This window comes from Prorops nasuta, unplaced genomic scaffold (genome assembly GCF_024137725.1).
Source record: "Prorops nasuta isolate Cenicafe-Biocafe unplaced genomic scaffold, Cenicafe_Pnas_1.2 PNAS00037, whole genome shotgun sequence".
Classification (NCBI taxonomy): Eukaryota; Metazoa; Arthropoda; class Insecta; order Hymenoptera; family Bethylidae; genus Prorops; species Prorops nasuta.
This window is the reverse complement of record NW_027116834.1, coordinates 992,296-1,004,914: the sequence shown is the minus strand read 5'-3', so window position 1 is coordinate 1,004,914 and position 12,619 is coordinate 992,296.

Sequence of the window (12,619 nt, the reverse complement as noted above, 5' to 3'; positions counted from 1 at the left end):
TATAAGTACTCCCTGACCCCAAGTGAGTTACCCTAGCCCTTTTATAAGTACACCCTGGCCCCAAGCGAGTTACCCTAGTCCCATATAAGTACTCCCAGACACGAAGTGAGTTATCCTAGTCCAATATAAGTACTCCCTGACCCCAAGTGAGTTACCATATCACCCTTATAAGTACTCCCTGACCCCAAGTGAGTTATCCTAGCCCCTTTATATGTACTCTCTGACCGCAAGTGACTTATCCTAGCACCTTTATATGTACTCCCTGATCCCAAGTGAGTTACCCTAGTCCCATATAAGTACTCCCAGACCCCAAGTGAGTTACCCTAGTCCCATAGAATTACTCCCTGACCCCAAGTGAGTTACCCTAGTTCCATAGAAGTACTCCGTGACCCCAAGTGTGTTACCCTAGTCCCATGTAAGTACTTCCTGACCCCAAATATGTTGTCCTAGCCCCTTTATATGAACTCTCTGACCGCAAGTGAGTTACCCTAGTCCCATATAAGTACTCCCTGACCCCAAGTGAGTTACCCTAGCACCTATATAAGTACTCCCTGACCCCAAATGAGTTACCCTAGCCCTTTTATAAGTACACCCTGGCCCCAAGCGAGTTACCCTAGTCCCATATAAGTACTCCCAGACACCAAGTGAGTTAGCCTAGTCCAATATAAATACTCCTTTACCCAAAGTGAGTTATCCTTGTTCCATAGAAGTACTCCCTGACCCCAAGTGTGTTACACTAGTCCCATATAATTACTCCCTGACCCAAAATGTGTTGTCCTAGCCCCTTTATAAGAACTCTCTGACAGAAAGTGAGTTACCCTAGTCCTAATAAGTACTCCCTGACCCCAAGTGAGTTACCCTAGCCCCTATATAAGTACTCCCTGACCCCAAGTGAGTTACCCTAGTCCCCAAGAAATACTCCCTGCCCCCAAGTAAGTTACCCTAGTCACATAAAAGTACTCCTTGACCCCAAGTGAGTTATCCTAGCCCCTTTATATGAACTCTCTGACCGCAAGTGAGTTACCCTAGTCCCATATAAGTACTCCCTGACCCCAAGTGAGTTACCCTAGCACCTATATAAGTACTCCCTGACCCCAAGTGAGTTACCCTAGCCCCTATATAAGTACTCCCTGACCCCAAGTGAGTTACCCTAGTCCCCTAGAAGTACTCCCTGACCCCAAGTAAGTTACCCTAGTCACATAGAAATACTCCTTGACCCCAAGTGAGTTATCCCAGCCCTTTATATGTACTCTCTGACCGCAAGTGAGTTATCCTAGCCCCATTATATGTACTCCCAGAACCAAAGTGAGTTACCCCAGTCCCTTATAAGTACTCCCTGACCCCAAGTGAGTTACCATATCACCTTTATTAGTACTCCCTGACCCCAAGTGAGTTATCCTAGCCCCTTTATATGTACTCTCTGACCGCAAGTGACTTATCCTAGCACCTTTATATGTACTCTCAGATCCCAAGTGAGTTATCCTAGCCCCTTTATATGTACTCTCTGACCGCAAGTGAGTTATCCTAGCACCTTTATATGTACTCTCAGACCCCAAGTGAGTTACCCTAGTCCTTTATAACTACTCCCTGACCCCAAGTGAGTTACCCTAGCCCTTTTATAAGTACACCCTGGCCCCAAGCGAGTTACCCTAGTCCCATATAAGTACTCCCAGACACCAAGTGAGTTAGCCTAGTCCAATATAAATACTCCTTTACCCAAAGTGAGTTATCCTTGTTCCATAGAAGTACTCCCTGACCCCAAGTGTGTTACACTAGTCCCATATAAGTACTCCTTGACCCAAAGTGAGTTAAACTAGCCCCTTTATAAGCACTCCCTGACCCCAAGTGAGCTACCCTAGTCCCATAGAAGTACTCCCTGACCCCAAGTGTGTTACCCTAGTCACATAAAAGTACTCCTTGACCCCAAGTGAGTTATCCTAGCCCCTTTATATGTACTCTCTGACCGCAAGTGACTTATCCTAGCACCTTTATATGTACTCTCAGACCCCAAGTGAGTTACCCTAGTCCTTTATAACTACTCCCTGACCCCAAGTGAGTTACCCTAGCCCTTTTATAAGTACACCCTGGCCCCAAGCGAGTTACCCTAGTCCCATATAAGTACTCCCAGACACGAAGTGAGTTATCCTAGTTCAATATAAGTACTCCCTGACCCCAAGTGAGTTACCATATCACCCTTATAAGTACTCCCTGACCCCAAGTGAGTTATCCTAGCCCCTTTATATGTACTCTCTGACCGCAAGTGACTTATCCTAGCACCTTTATATGTACTCCCTGATCCCAAGTGAGTTACCCTAGTCCCATATAAGTACTCCCAGACCCCATGTGAGTTACCCTAGTCCCATAGAATTACTCCCTGACCCCAAGTGAGTTACCCTAGTTCCATAGAAGTACTCCGTGACCCCAAGTGTGTTACCCTAGTCCCATGTAAGTACTTCCTGACCCCAAATATGTTGTCCTAGCCCCTTTATATGAACTCTCTGACCGCAAGTGAGTTACCCTAGTCCCATATAAGTACTCCCTGACCCCAAGTGAGTTACCCTAGCACCTATATAAGTACTCCCTGACCCCAAGTGAGTTACCCTAGCCCCTATATAAGTACTCCCTGACCCAAAATGTGTTGTCCTAGCCCCTTTATATGTACTCTCTGACCGCAAGTGAGTTACCCTAGTCCCATAGTAGCACTCCCTGACCCCCAGTGAGTTACCCTAGTCCCCTAGAAGTACTCCCTGACCCCAAGTAAGTTACCCTAGTCACATAGAAATACTCCTTGACCCCAAGTGAGTTATCCTAGCCCTTTATATGTACTCTCTGACCGCAAGTGACTTATCCTAGCACCTTTATATGTACTCTCAGATCCCAAGTGAGTTATCCTAGCCCCTTTATATGTACTCTCTGACCGCAAGTGAGTTATCCTAGCACCTTTATTTGTACTCTCAGACCCCAAGTGAGTTACCCTAGTCCTTTATAACTACTCCCTGACCCCAAGTGAGTTACCCTAGCCCTTTTATAAGTACACCCTGGCCCCAAGCGAGTTACCCTAGTCCCATATAAGTACTCCCAGACACCAAGTGAGTTAGCCTAGTCCAATATAAGTACTCCTTGACCCAAAGTGAGTTACCCTAGCCCCTTTATAAGCACTCCCTGACCCCAAGTGAGCTACCCTAGTCCCATAGAAGTACTCCCTGACCCCAAGTGTGTTACCCTAGTCACATAGAAGTACTCCCTGACCCCAAGTGAGTTACCCTAGCCCCTATATAAGTACTCCCTGACCCCAAGTGAGTTACCCTAGTCCCCTAGAAGTACTCCCTGACCCCAAGTAAGTTACCCTAGTCACATAGAAGTACTCCTTGACCCCAAGTGAGTTATCCTAGCCACTTTATATGTACTCCCTGATCCCTAGTGAGTTACCCTAGTCCCATATAAGTACTCCCAGACCCCAAGTGAGTTACCCTAGTCCCATAGAATTACTCCCTGACCCTAAGTGAGTTACCCTAGTTCCATAGAAGTACTCCGTGACCCCAAGTGTGTTACCCTAGTCCCATGTAAGTACTTCCTGACCCCAAATATGTTGTCCTAGCCCCTTTATATGAACTCTCTGACCGCAAGTGAGTTACCCTAGTCCCATATAAGTACTCCCTGACCCCAAGTGAGTTACCCTAGCACCTATATAAGTACTCCCTGACCCCAAGTGAGTTACCCTAGCCCCTATATAAGTACTCCCTGACCCCAAGTGAGTTACCCTAGTCCCCTAGAAGTACTCCCTGACCCCAAGTAAGTTACCCTAGTCACATAGAAATACTCCTTGACCCCAAGTGAGTTATCCCAGCCCTTTATATGTACTCTCGGACCGCAAGTGAGTTATCCTAGCCCCATTATATGTACTCCCAGAACCAAAGTGAGTTACCCCAGTCCCTTATAAGTACTCCCTGACCCCAAGTGAGTTACCATATCACCTTTATTAGTACTCCCTGACCCCAAGTGAGTTATCCTAGCCCCTTTATATGTACTCTCTGACCGCAAGTGACTTATCCTAGCACCTTTATATGTACTCTCAGATCCCAAGTGAGTTATCCTAGCCCCTTTATATGTACTCTCTGACCGCAAGTGAGTTATCCTAGCACCTTTATATGTACTCTCAGACCCCAAGTGAGTTACCCTAGTCCCATATAAGTACTCCCAGACCCCATGTGAGTTACCCTAGTCCCATAGAATTACTCCCTGACCCCAAGTGAGTTACCCTAGTTCCATAGAAGTACTCCGTGACCCCAAGTGTGTTACCCTAGTCCCATGTAAGTACTTCCTGACCCCAAATATGTTGTCCTAGCCCCTTTATATGAACTCTCTGACCGCAAGTGAGTTACCCTAGTCCCATATAAGTACTCCCTGACCCCAAGTGAGTTACCCTAGCACCTATATAAGTACTCCCTGACCCCAAGTGAGTTACCCTAGCCCCTATATAAGTACTCCCTGACCCCAAGTGAGTTACCCTAGTCCCCTAGAAGTACTCCCTGACCCCAAGTGTGTTACCCTAGTCACATAGAAGTACTCCCTGACCCCAAGTGAGTTATCCTAGCCCATATATAAGTACTCCCTGACCCCAAGTGAGTTACCCTAGTCCCCTAGAAGTACTCCCTGACCCCAAGTAAGTTACCCTAGTCACATAGAAGTACTCCTTGACCCCAAGTGAGTTATCCTAGCCACTTTATATGTACTCCCTGATCCCAAGTGAGTTACCCTAGTCCCATATAAGTACTCCCAGACCCCAAGTGAGTTACCCTAGTCCCATAGAATTACTCCCTGACCCCAAGTGAGTTACCCTAGTTCCATAGAAGTACTCCGTGACCCCAAGTGTGTTACCCTAGTCCCATGTAAGTACTTCCTGACCCCAAATATGTTGTCCTAGCCCCTTTATATGAACTCTCTGACCGCAAGTGAGTTACCCTAGTCCCATATAAGTACTCCCTGACCCCAAGTGAGTTACCATATCACCTTTATAAGTACTCCCTGACCCCAAGTGAGTTATCCTAGCCCCTTTATATGTACTCTCTGACCGCAAGTGACTTATCCTAGCACCTTTATATGTACTCTCAGATCCCAAGTGAGTTATCCTAGCCCCTTTATATGTACTCTCTGACCGCAACTGAGTTATCCTAGCACCTTTATATGTACTCTCAGACCCCAAGTGAGTTACCCTAGTCCTTTATAACTACTCCCTGACCCCAAGTGAGTTACCCTAGCCCTTTTATAAGTACACCCTGGCCCCAAGCGAGTTACCCTAGTCCCATATAAGTACTCCCAGACACCAAGTGAGTTAGCCTAGTCCAATATAAATACTCCTTTACCCAAAGTGAGTTACCCTAGCCCCTTTATAAGCACTCCCTAACCCCAAGTGAGTTACCCTAGTCCCATATAAGTACTCCCAGACAACAAGTGAGTTACCCTAGTCCAATAGAAATACTCCCTGACCCCAAGTGTGTTACCCTAGTCACATAGAAGTACTCCCTGACCCCAAGTGTGTTACCCTAGTCACATAGAAGTACTCCCTGACCCCAAGTGAGTTATCCTTGTTCCATAGAAGTACTCCCTGACCCCAAGTGTGTTACACTAGTCCCATATAATTACTCCCTGACCCAAAATGTGTTGTCCTAGCCCCTTTATATGAACTCTCTGACAGCAAGTGAGTTACCCTAGTCCTAATAAGTACTCCCTGACCCCAAGTGAGTTACCCTAGCCCTTATATAAGTACTCCCTGACCCCAAGTGAGTTACCCTAGTCCCCAAGAAGTACTCCCTGCCCCCAAGTAAGTTACCCTAGTCACATAAAAGTACTCCTTGACCCCAAGTGAGTTATCCTAGCCCCTTTATATGTACTCTCTGACCGCAAGTAACTTATCCTAGCACCTTTATATGTACTCTCAGACCCCAAGTGAGTTACCCTAGTCCTTTATAACTACTCCCTGACCCCAAGTGAGTTACCCTAGCCCTTTTATAAGTACACCCTGGCCCCAAGCGAGTTACCCTAGTCCCATATAAGTACTCCCAGACACCAAGTGAGTTATCCTAGTCCAATATAAGTACTCCTTGACCCAAAGTGAGTTACCCTAGCCCCTTTATAACCACTCCCTGACCCCAAGTGAGTTACCCTAGTCCCCAAGAAGTACTCCCTGCCCCCAAGTAAGTTACCCTAGTCACATAGAAGTACTCCTTGACCCCAAGTGAGTTATCCTAGCCCTTTGAATGTACTCTCTGACCGCAAGTGAGTTATCCTAGCCCTATATTTGTACTCCCAGAACGCAAGTGAGTTACCCCAGTCCCTTATAAGTACTCCCTGACCCCAAGTGAGTTACCATATCACCTTTATAAGTACTCCCTGACCCCAAGTGAGTTATCCTAGCCCCTTTATATGTACCCTCTGACCGCAAGTGACTTATCCTAGCACCTTTATATGTACTCTCAGACCCCAAGTGAGTTACCCTAGTCCTTTATAACTACTCCCTGACCCCAAGTGAGTTACCCTAGCCCTTTTATAAGTACACCCCTGGCCCCAAGCGAGTTACCCTAGTCCCATATAATTACTCCCAGACACCAAGTGAGTTAGCCTAGTCCAATATAAGTACTCCCTGACCCAAAATGTGTTGTCCTAGCCCCTTTATATGAACTCTCTGACCGCAAGTGAGTTACTCTAGTCCTAATAAGTACTCCCTGACCCCAAGTGAGTTACCCTAGCCCCTATATTAGTACTCCCTGACCCCAAGTGAGTTACCCTAGTCCCCTAGAAGTACTCCCTGACCCCAAGTAAGTTACCCTAGTCACATAGAAGTACTCCTTGACCCCAAGTGAGTTATCCTAGCCCTTTGTATGTACTCTCTGACCGCAAGTGAGTTATCCTAGCCCTATATTTGTACTCCCAGAACGCAAGTGAGTTACCCCAGTCCCTTATAAGTACTCCCTGACCCCAAGTGAGTTACCATATCACCTTTATAAGTACTCCCTGACCCCAAGTGAGTTATCCTAGCCCCTTTATATGTACCCTCTGACCGCAAGTGACTTATCCTAGCACCTTTATATGTACTCTCAGACCCCAAGTGAGTTACCCTAGTCCTTTATAACTACTCCCTGATCCCAAGTGAGTTACCCTAGCCCTTTATAAGTACACCCTGGCCCCAAGCGAGTTACCCTAGTCCCATATAATTACTCCCAGACACCAAGTGAGTTAGCCTAGTCCAATATAAGTACTCCTTGACCCAAAGTGAGTTACCCTAGCCCCTTTATAAGCACTCCCTGACCCCAAGTGAGTTACCCTAGTCCCATAGAAGTACTCCCTGACCCCAAGTGTGTTACCCTAGTCACATAGAAGTACTCCCTGACCCCAAGTGAGTTACCCTAGCCCCTATATAAGTACTACCTGACCCCAAGTGAGTTACCCTAGTCCCCTAGAAGTACTCCCTGACCCCAAGTAAGTTACCCTAGTCACATAGAAGTACTCCTTGACCCCAAGTGAGTTATCCTAGCCACTTTATATGTACTCCCTGATCCCAAGTGAGTTACCCTAGTCCCATATAAGTACTCCCAGACCCCAAGTGAGTTACTCTAGTCCCATAGAATTACTCCCTGACCCCAAGTGAGTTACCCTAGTTCCATAGAAGTACTCCGTGACCCCAAGTGTGTTACCCTAGTCCCATGTAAGTACTTCCTGACCCCAAATATGTTGTCCTAGCCCCTTTATATGAACTCTCTGACCGCAAGTGAGTTACACTAGTCCCATATAAGTACTCCCTGACCCCAAGTGAGTTACCCTAGCACCTATATAAGTACTCCCTGACCCCAAGTGAGTTACCCTAGCCCCTATATAAGTACTCCCTGACCCCAAGTGAGTTACCCTAGTCCCCTAGAAGTACTCCCTGACCCCAAGTAAGTACCCTAGTCACGTAGAAATACTCCTTGACCCCAAGTGAGTTATCCTAGCCCTTTATATGTACTCTCTGACCGCAAGTGAGTTATCCTAGCCCTATTATATGTACTCCCAGAACCAAAGTGAGTTACCCCAGTCCCTTATAAGTACTCCCTGACCCCAAGTGAGTTACCATATCACCTTTATAAGTACTCCCTGACCCCAAGTGAGTTATCCTAGCTCCTTTATATGTACTCTCTGACCGCAAGTGACTTATCCTAGCACCTTTATATGTACTCTCAGATCCCAAGTGAGTTATCCTAGCCCCTTTATATGTACTCTCTGACCGCAAGTGAGTTATCCTAGCACCTTTATATGTACTCTCAGACCCCAAGTGAGTTACCCTAGTCCTTTATAACTACTCCCTGACCCCAAGTGAGTTACCCTAGCCCTTTTATAAGTACACCCTGGCCCCAAGCGAGTTACCCTAGTCCCATATAAGTACTCCCAGACACCAAGTGAGTTAGCCTAGTCCAATATAAATACTCCTTTACCCAAAGTGAGTTACCCTAGCCCCTTTATAAGCACTCCCTAACCCCAAGTGAGTTACCCTAGTCACATATAAGTACTCCCAGACAACAAGTGAGTTACCCTAGTCACATAGAAGTACTCCTTGACCCCAAGTGAGTTATCCTAGCCCTTTGTATGTACTCTCTGACCGCAAGTGAGTTATCCTAGCCCTATATTTGTACTCCCAGAACGCAAGTGAGTTACCCCAGTCCCTTATAAGTACTCCCTGACCCCAAGTGAGTTACCTAATCACCTTTATAAGTACTCCCTGACCCCAAGTGAGTTATCCTAGCCCCTTTATATGTACCCTCTGACCGCAAGTGACTTATCCTAGCACCTTTATATGTACTCTCAGACCCCAAGTGAGTTACCCTAGTCCTTTATAACTACTCCCTGACCCCAAGTGAGTTACCCTAGCCCTTTTATAAGTACACCCTGGCCCCAAGCGAGTTACCCTAGTCCCATATAATTACTCCCAGACACCAAGTGAGTTAGCCTAGTCCAATATAAGTACTCCTTGACCCAAAGTGAGTTACCCTAGCCCCTTTATAAGTACTCCCTGACCCCAAGTAAGTTACCCTAGTCAAATAGAAGTACTCCTTGACCCCAAGTGAGTTATCCTAGCCACTTTATATGTACTCCCTGATCCCAAGTGAGTTACCCTAGTCCCATATAAGTACTCCCAGACCCCAAGTGAGTTACTCTAGTCCCATAGAATTACTCCCTGACCCCAAGTGAGTTACCCTAGTTCCATAGAAGTACTCCGTGACCCCAAGTGTGTTACCCTAGTCCCATGTAAGTACTTCCTGACCCCAAATATGTTGTCCTAGCCCCTTTATATGAACTCTCTGACCGCAAGTGAGTTACCCTAGTCCCATATAAGTACTCCCTGACCCCAAGTGAGTTACCCTAGCACCTATATAAGTACTCCCTGACCCCAAGTGAGTTACCCTAGCCCCTATATAAGTACTCCCTGACCCCAAGTGAGTTACCCTAGTCCCCTAGAAGTGCTCCCTGACCCCAAGTAAGTACCCTAGTCACGTAGAAATACTCCTTGACCCCAAGTGAGTTATCCTAGCCCCTTTATATGTACTCTCTGACCGCAAGTGACTTATCCTAGCACCTTTATATGTACTCTCAGACCCCAAGTGAGTTACCCTAGTCCTTTATAACTACTCCCTGACCCCAAGTGAGTTACCCTAGCCCTTTTATAAGTACACCCTGGCCCCAAGCGAGTTACCCTAGTCTCATATAAGTACTCCCAGACACCAAGTGAGTTAGCCTAGTCCAATATAAATACTCCTTTACCCAAAGTGAGTTACCCTAGCCCCTTTATAAGCACTCCCTAACCCCAAGTGAGTTACCCTAGTCCCATATAAGTACTCCCAGACAACAAGTGAGTTACCCTAGTCCAATAGAAATACTCCCTGACCCCAAGTGTGTTACCCTAGTCACATAGAAGTACTCCCTGACCCCAAGTGTGTTACCCTAGTCACATAGAAGTACTCCCTGACCCCAAGTGAGTTATCCTTGTTCCATAGAAGTACTCCCTGACCCCAAGTGTGTTACACTAGTCCCATATAATTACTCCCTGACCCAAAATGTGTTGTCCTAGCCCCTTTATATGAACTCTCTGACAGCAAGTGAGTTACCCTAGTCCTAATAAGTACTCCCTGACCCCAAGTGAGTTACCCTAGTCCCCAAGAAGTACTCCCTGCCCCCAAGTAAGTTACCCTAGTCACATAAAAGTACTCCTTGACCCCAAGTGAGTTATCCTAGCCCCTTTATATGTACTCTCTGACCGCAAGTGACTTATCCTAGCACCTTTATATGTACTCTCAGACCCCAAGTGAGTTACCCTAGTCCTTTATAACTACTCCCTGACCCCAAGTGAGTTACCCTAGCCCTTTTATAAGTACACCCTGGCCCCAAGCGAGTTACGCTAGTCCCATATAAGTACTCCCAGACACAAAGTGAGTTATCCTAGTCCAATATAAGTACTCCTTGACCCAAAGTGAGTTACCCTAGCCCCTTTATAACCACTCCCTGACCCCAAGTGAGTTACCCTAGTCCCATAGAAGTACTCCCTGACCCCAAGTGTGTTACCCTAGTCACATAGAAGTACTCCCTGACCCCAAGTGAGTTATCCTTGTTCCATAGAAGTACTCCCTGACCCCAAGTGTGTTACCCTAGTCCCATATAATTACTCCCTGACCCAAAATGTGTTGTCCTAGCCCCTTTATATGAACTCTCTGACCGCAAGTGAGTTACCCTAGTCCCATAGAAGTACTCCCAGACCCCAAGTGAGTTACTCTAGTCCCATAGAATTACTCCCTGACCCCAAGTGAGTTACCCTAGTTCCATAGAAGTACTCCGTGACCCCAAGTGTGTTACCCTAGTCCCATGTAAGTACTTCCTGACCCCAAATATGTTGTCCTAGCCCCTTTATATGAACTCTCTGACCGCAAGTGAGTTACCCTAGTCCCATATAAGTACTTCCCTGACCCCAAGTGAGTTACCCTAGCACCTATATAAGTACTCCCTGACCCCAAGTGAGTTACCCTAGCCCCCTATATAAGTACTCCCTGACCCCAAGTGAGTTACCCTAGTCCCCTAGAAGTACTCCCTGACCCCAAGTAAGTACCCTAGTCACGTAGAAATACTCCTTGACCCCAAGTGAGTTATCCTAGCCCCTTTATATGTACTCTCTGACCGCAAGTGACTTATCCTAGCACCTTTATATGTACTCTCAGATCCCAAGTGAGTTATCCTAGCCCCTTTATATGTACCCTCTGACCGCAAGTGAGTTATCCTAGCACCTTTATATGTACTCTCAGACCCCAAGTGAGTTACCCTAGTCCTTTATAACTACTCCCTGACCCCAAGTGAGTTACCCTAGCCCTTTTATAAGTACACCCTGGCCCCAAGCGAGTTACCCTAGTCTCATATAAGTACTCCCAGACACCAAGTGAGTTAGCCTAGTCCAATATAAATACTCCTTTACCCAAAGTGAGTTACCCTAGCCCCTTTATAAGCACTCCCTAACCCCAAGTGAGTTACCCTAGTCCCATATAAGTACTCCCAGCCAACAAGTGAGTTACCCTAGTCCAATAGAAATACTCCCTGACCCCAAGTGTGTTACCCTAGTCACATAGAAGTACTCCCTGACCCCAAGTGTGTTACACTAGTCCCATATAATTACTCCCTGACCCAAAATGTGTTGTCCTAGCCCCTTTATATGAACTCTCTGACAGCAAGTGAGTTACCCTAGTCCTAATAAGTACTCCCTGACCCCAAGTGAGTTACCCTAGTCCCCAAGAAGTACTCCCTGCCCCCAAGTAAGTTACCCTAGTCACATAAAAGTACTCCTTGACCCCAAGTGAGTTATCCTAGCCCCTTTATATGTACTCTCTGACCGCAAGTGACTTATCCTAGCACCTTTATATGTACTCTCAGACCCCAAGTGAGTTACCCTAGTCCTTTATAACTACTCCCTGACCCCAAGTGAGTTACCCTAGCCCTTTTATAAGTACACCCTGGCCCCAAGCGAGTTACCCTAGTCCCATATAAGTACTCCCAGACACCAAGTGAGTTATCCTAGTCCAATATAAGTACTCCTTGACCCAAAGTGAGTTACCCTAGCCCCTTTATAACCACTCCCTGACCCCAAGTGAGTTACCCTAGTCCCATAGAAGTACTCCCTGACCCCAAGTGTGTTACCCTAGTCACATAGAAGTACTCCCTGACCCCAAGTGAGTTATCCTTGTTCCATAGAAGTACTCCCTGACCCCAAGTGTGTTACCCTAGTCCCATATAATTACTCCCTGACCCAAAATGTGTTGTCCTAGCCCCTTTATATGAACTCTCTGACCGCAAGTGAGTTACCCTAGTCCCATAGAAGTACTCCCTGACCCCAAGTGAGTTACCCTAGTCACATAGAAGTAATACCTGACCCCAAGTGAGTTATCCTAGCCCCTTTATATGTACTCTCAGACCCCATGTGAGTTACCCTAGTCCTTTATAACTACTCCCTGACCCCAAGTGAGTTACCCTAGCCCTTTTATAAGTACACCCTGCTCCCAAGCGAGTTACCCTAGTCCCATATAAGTACTCCCAGACACCAAGTGAGTTATCCTTG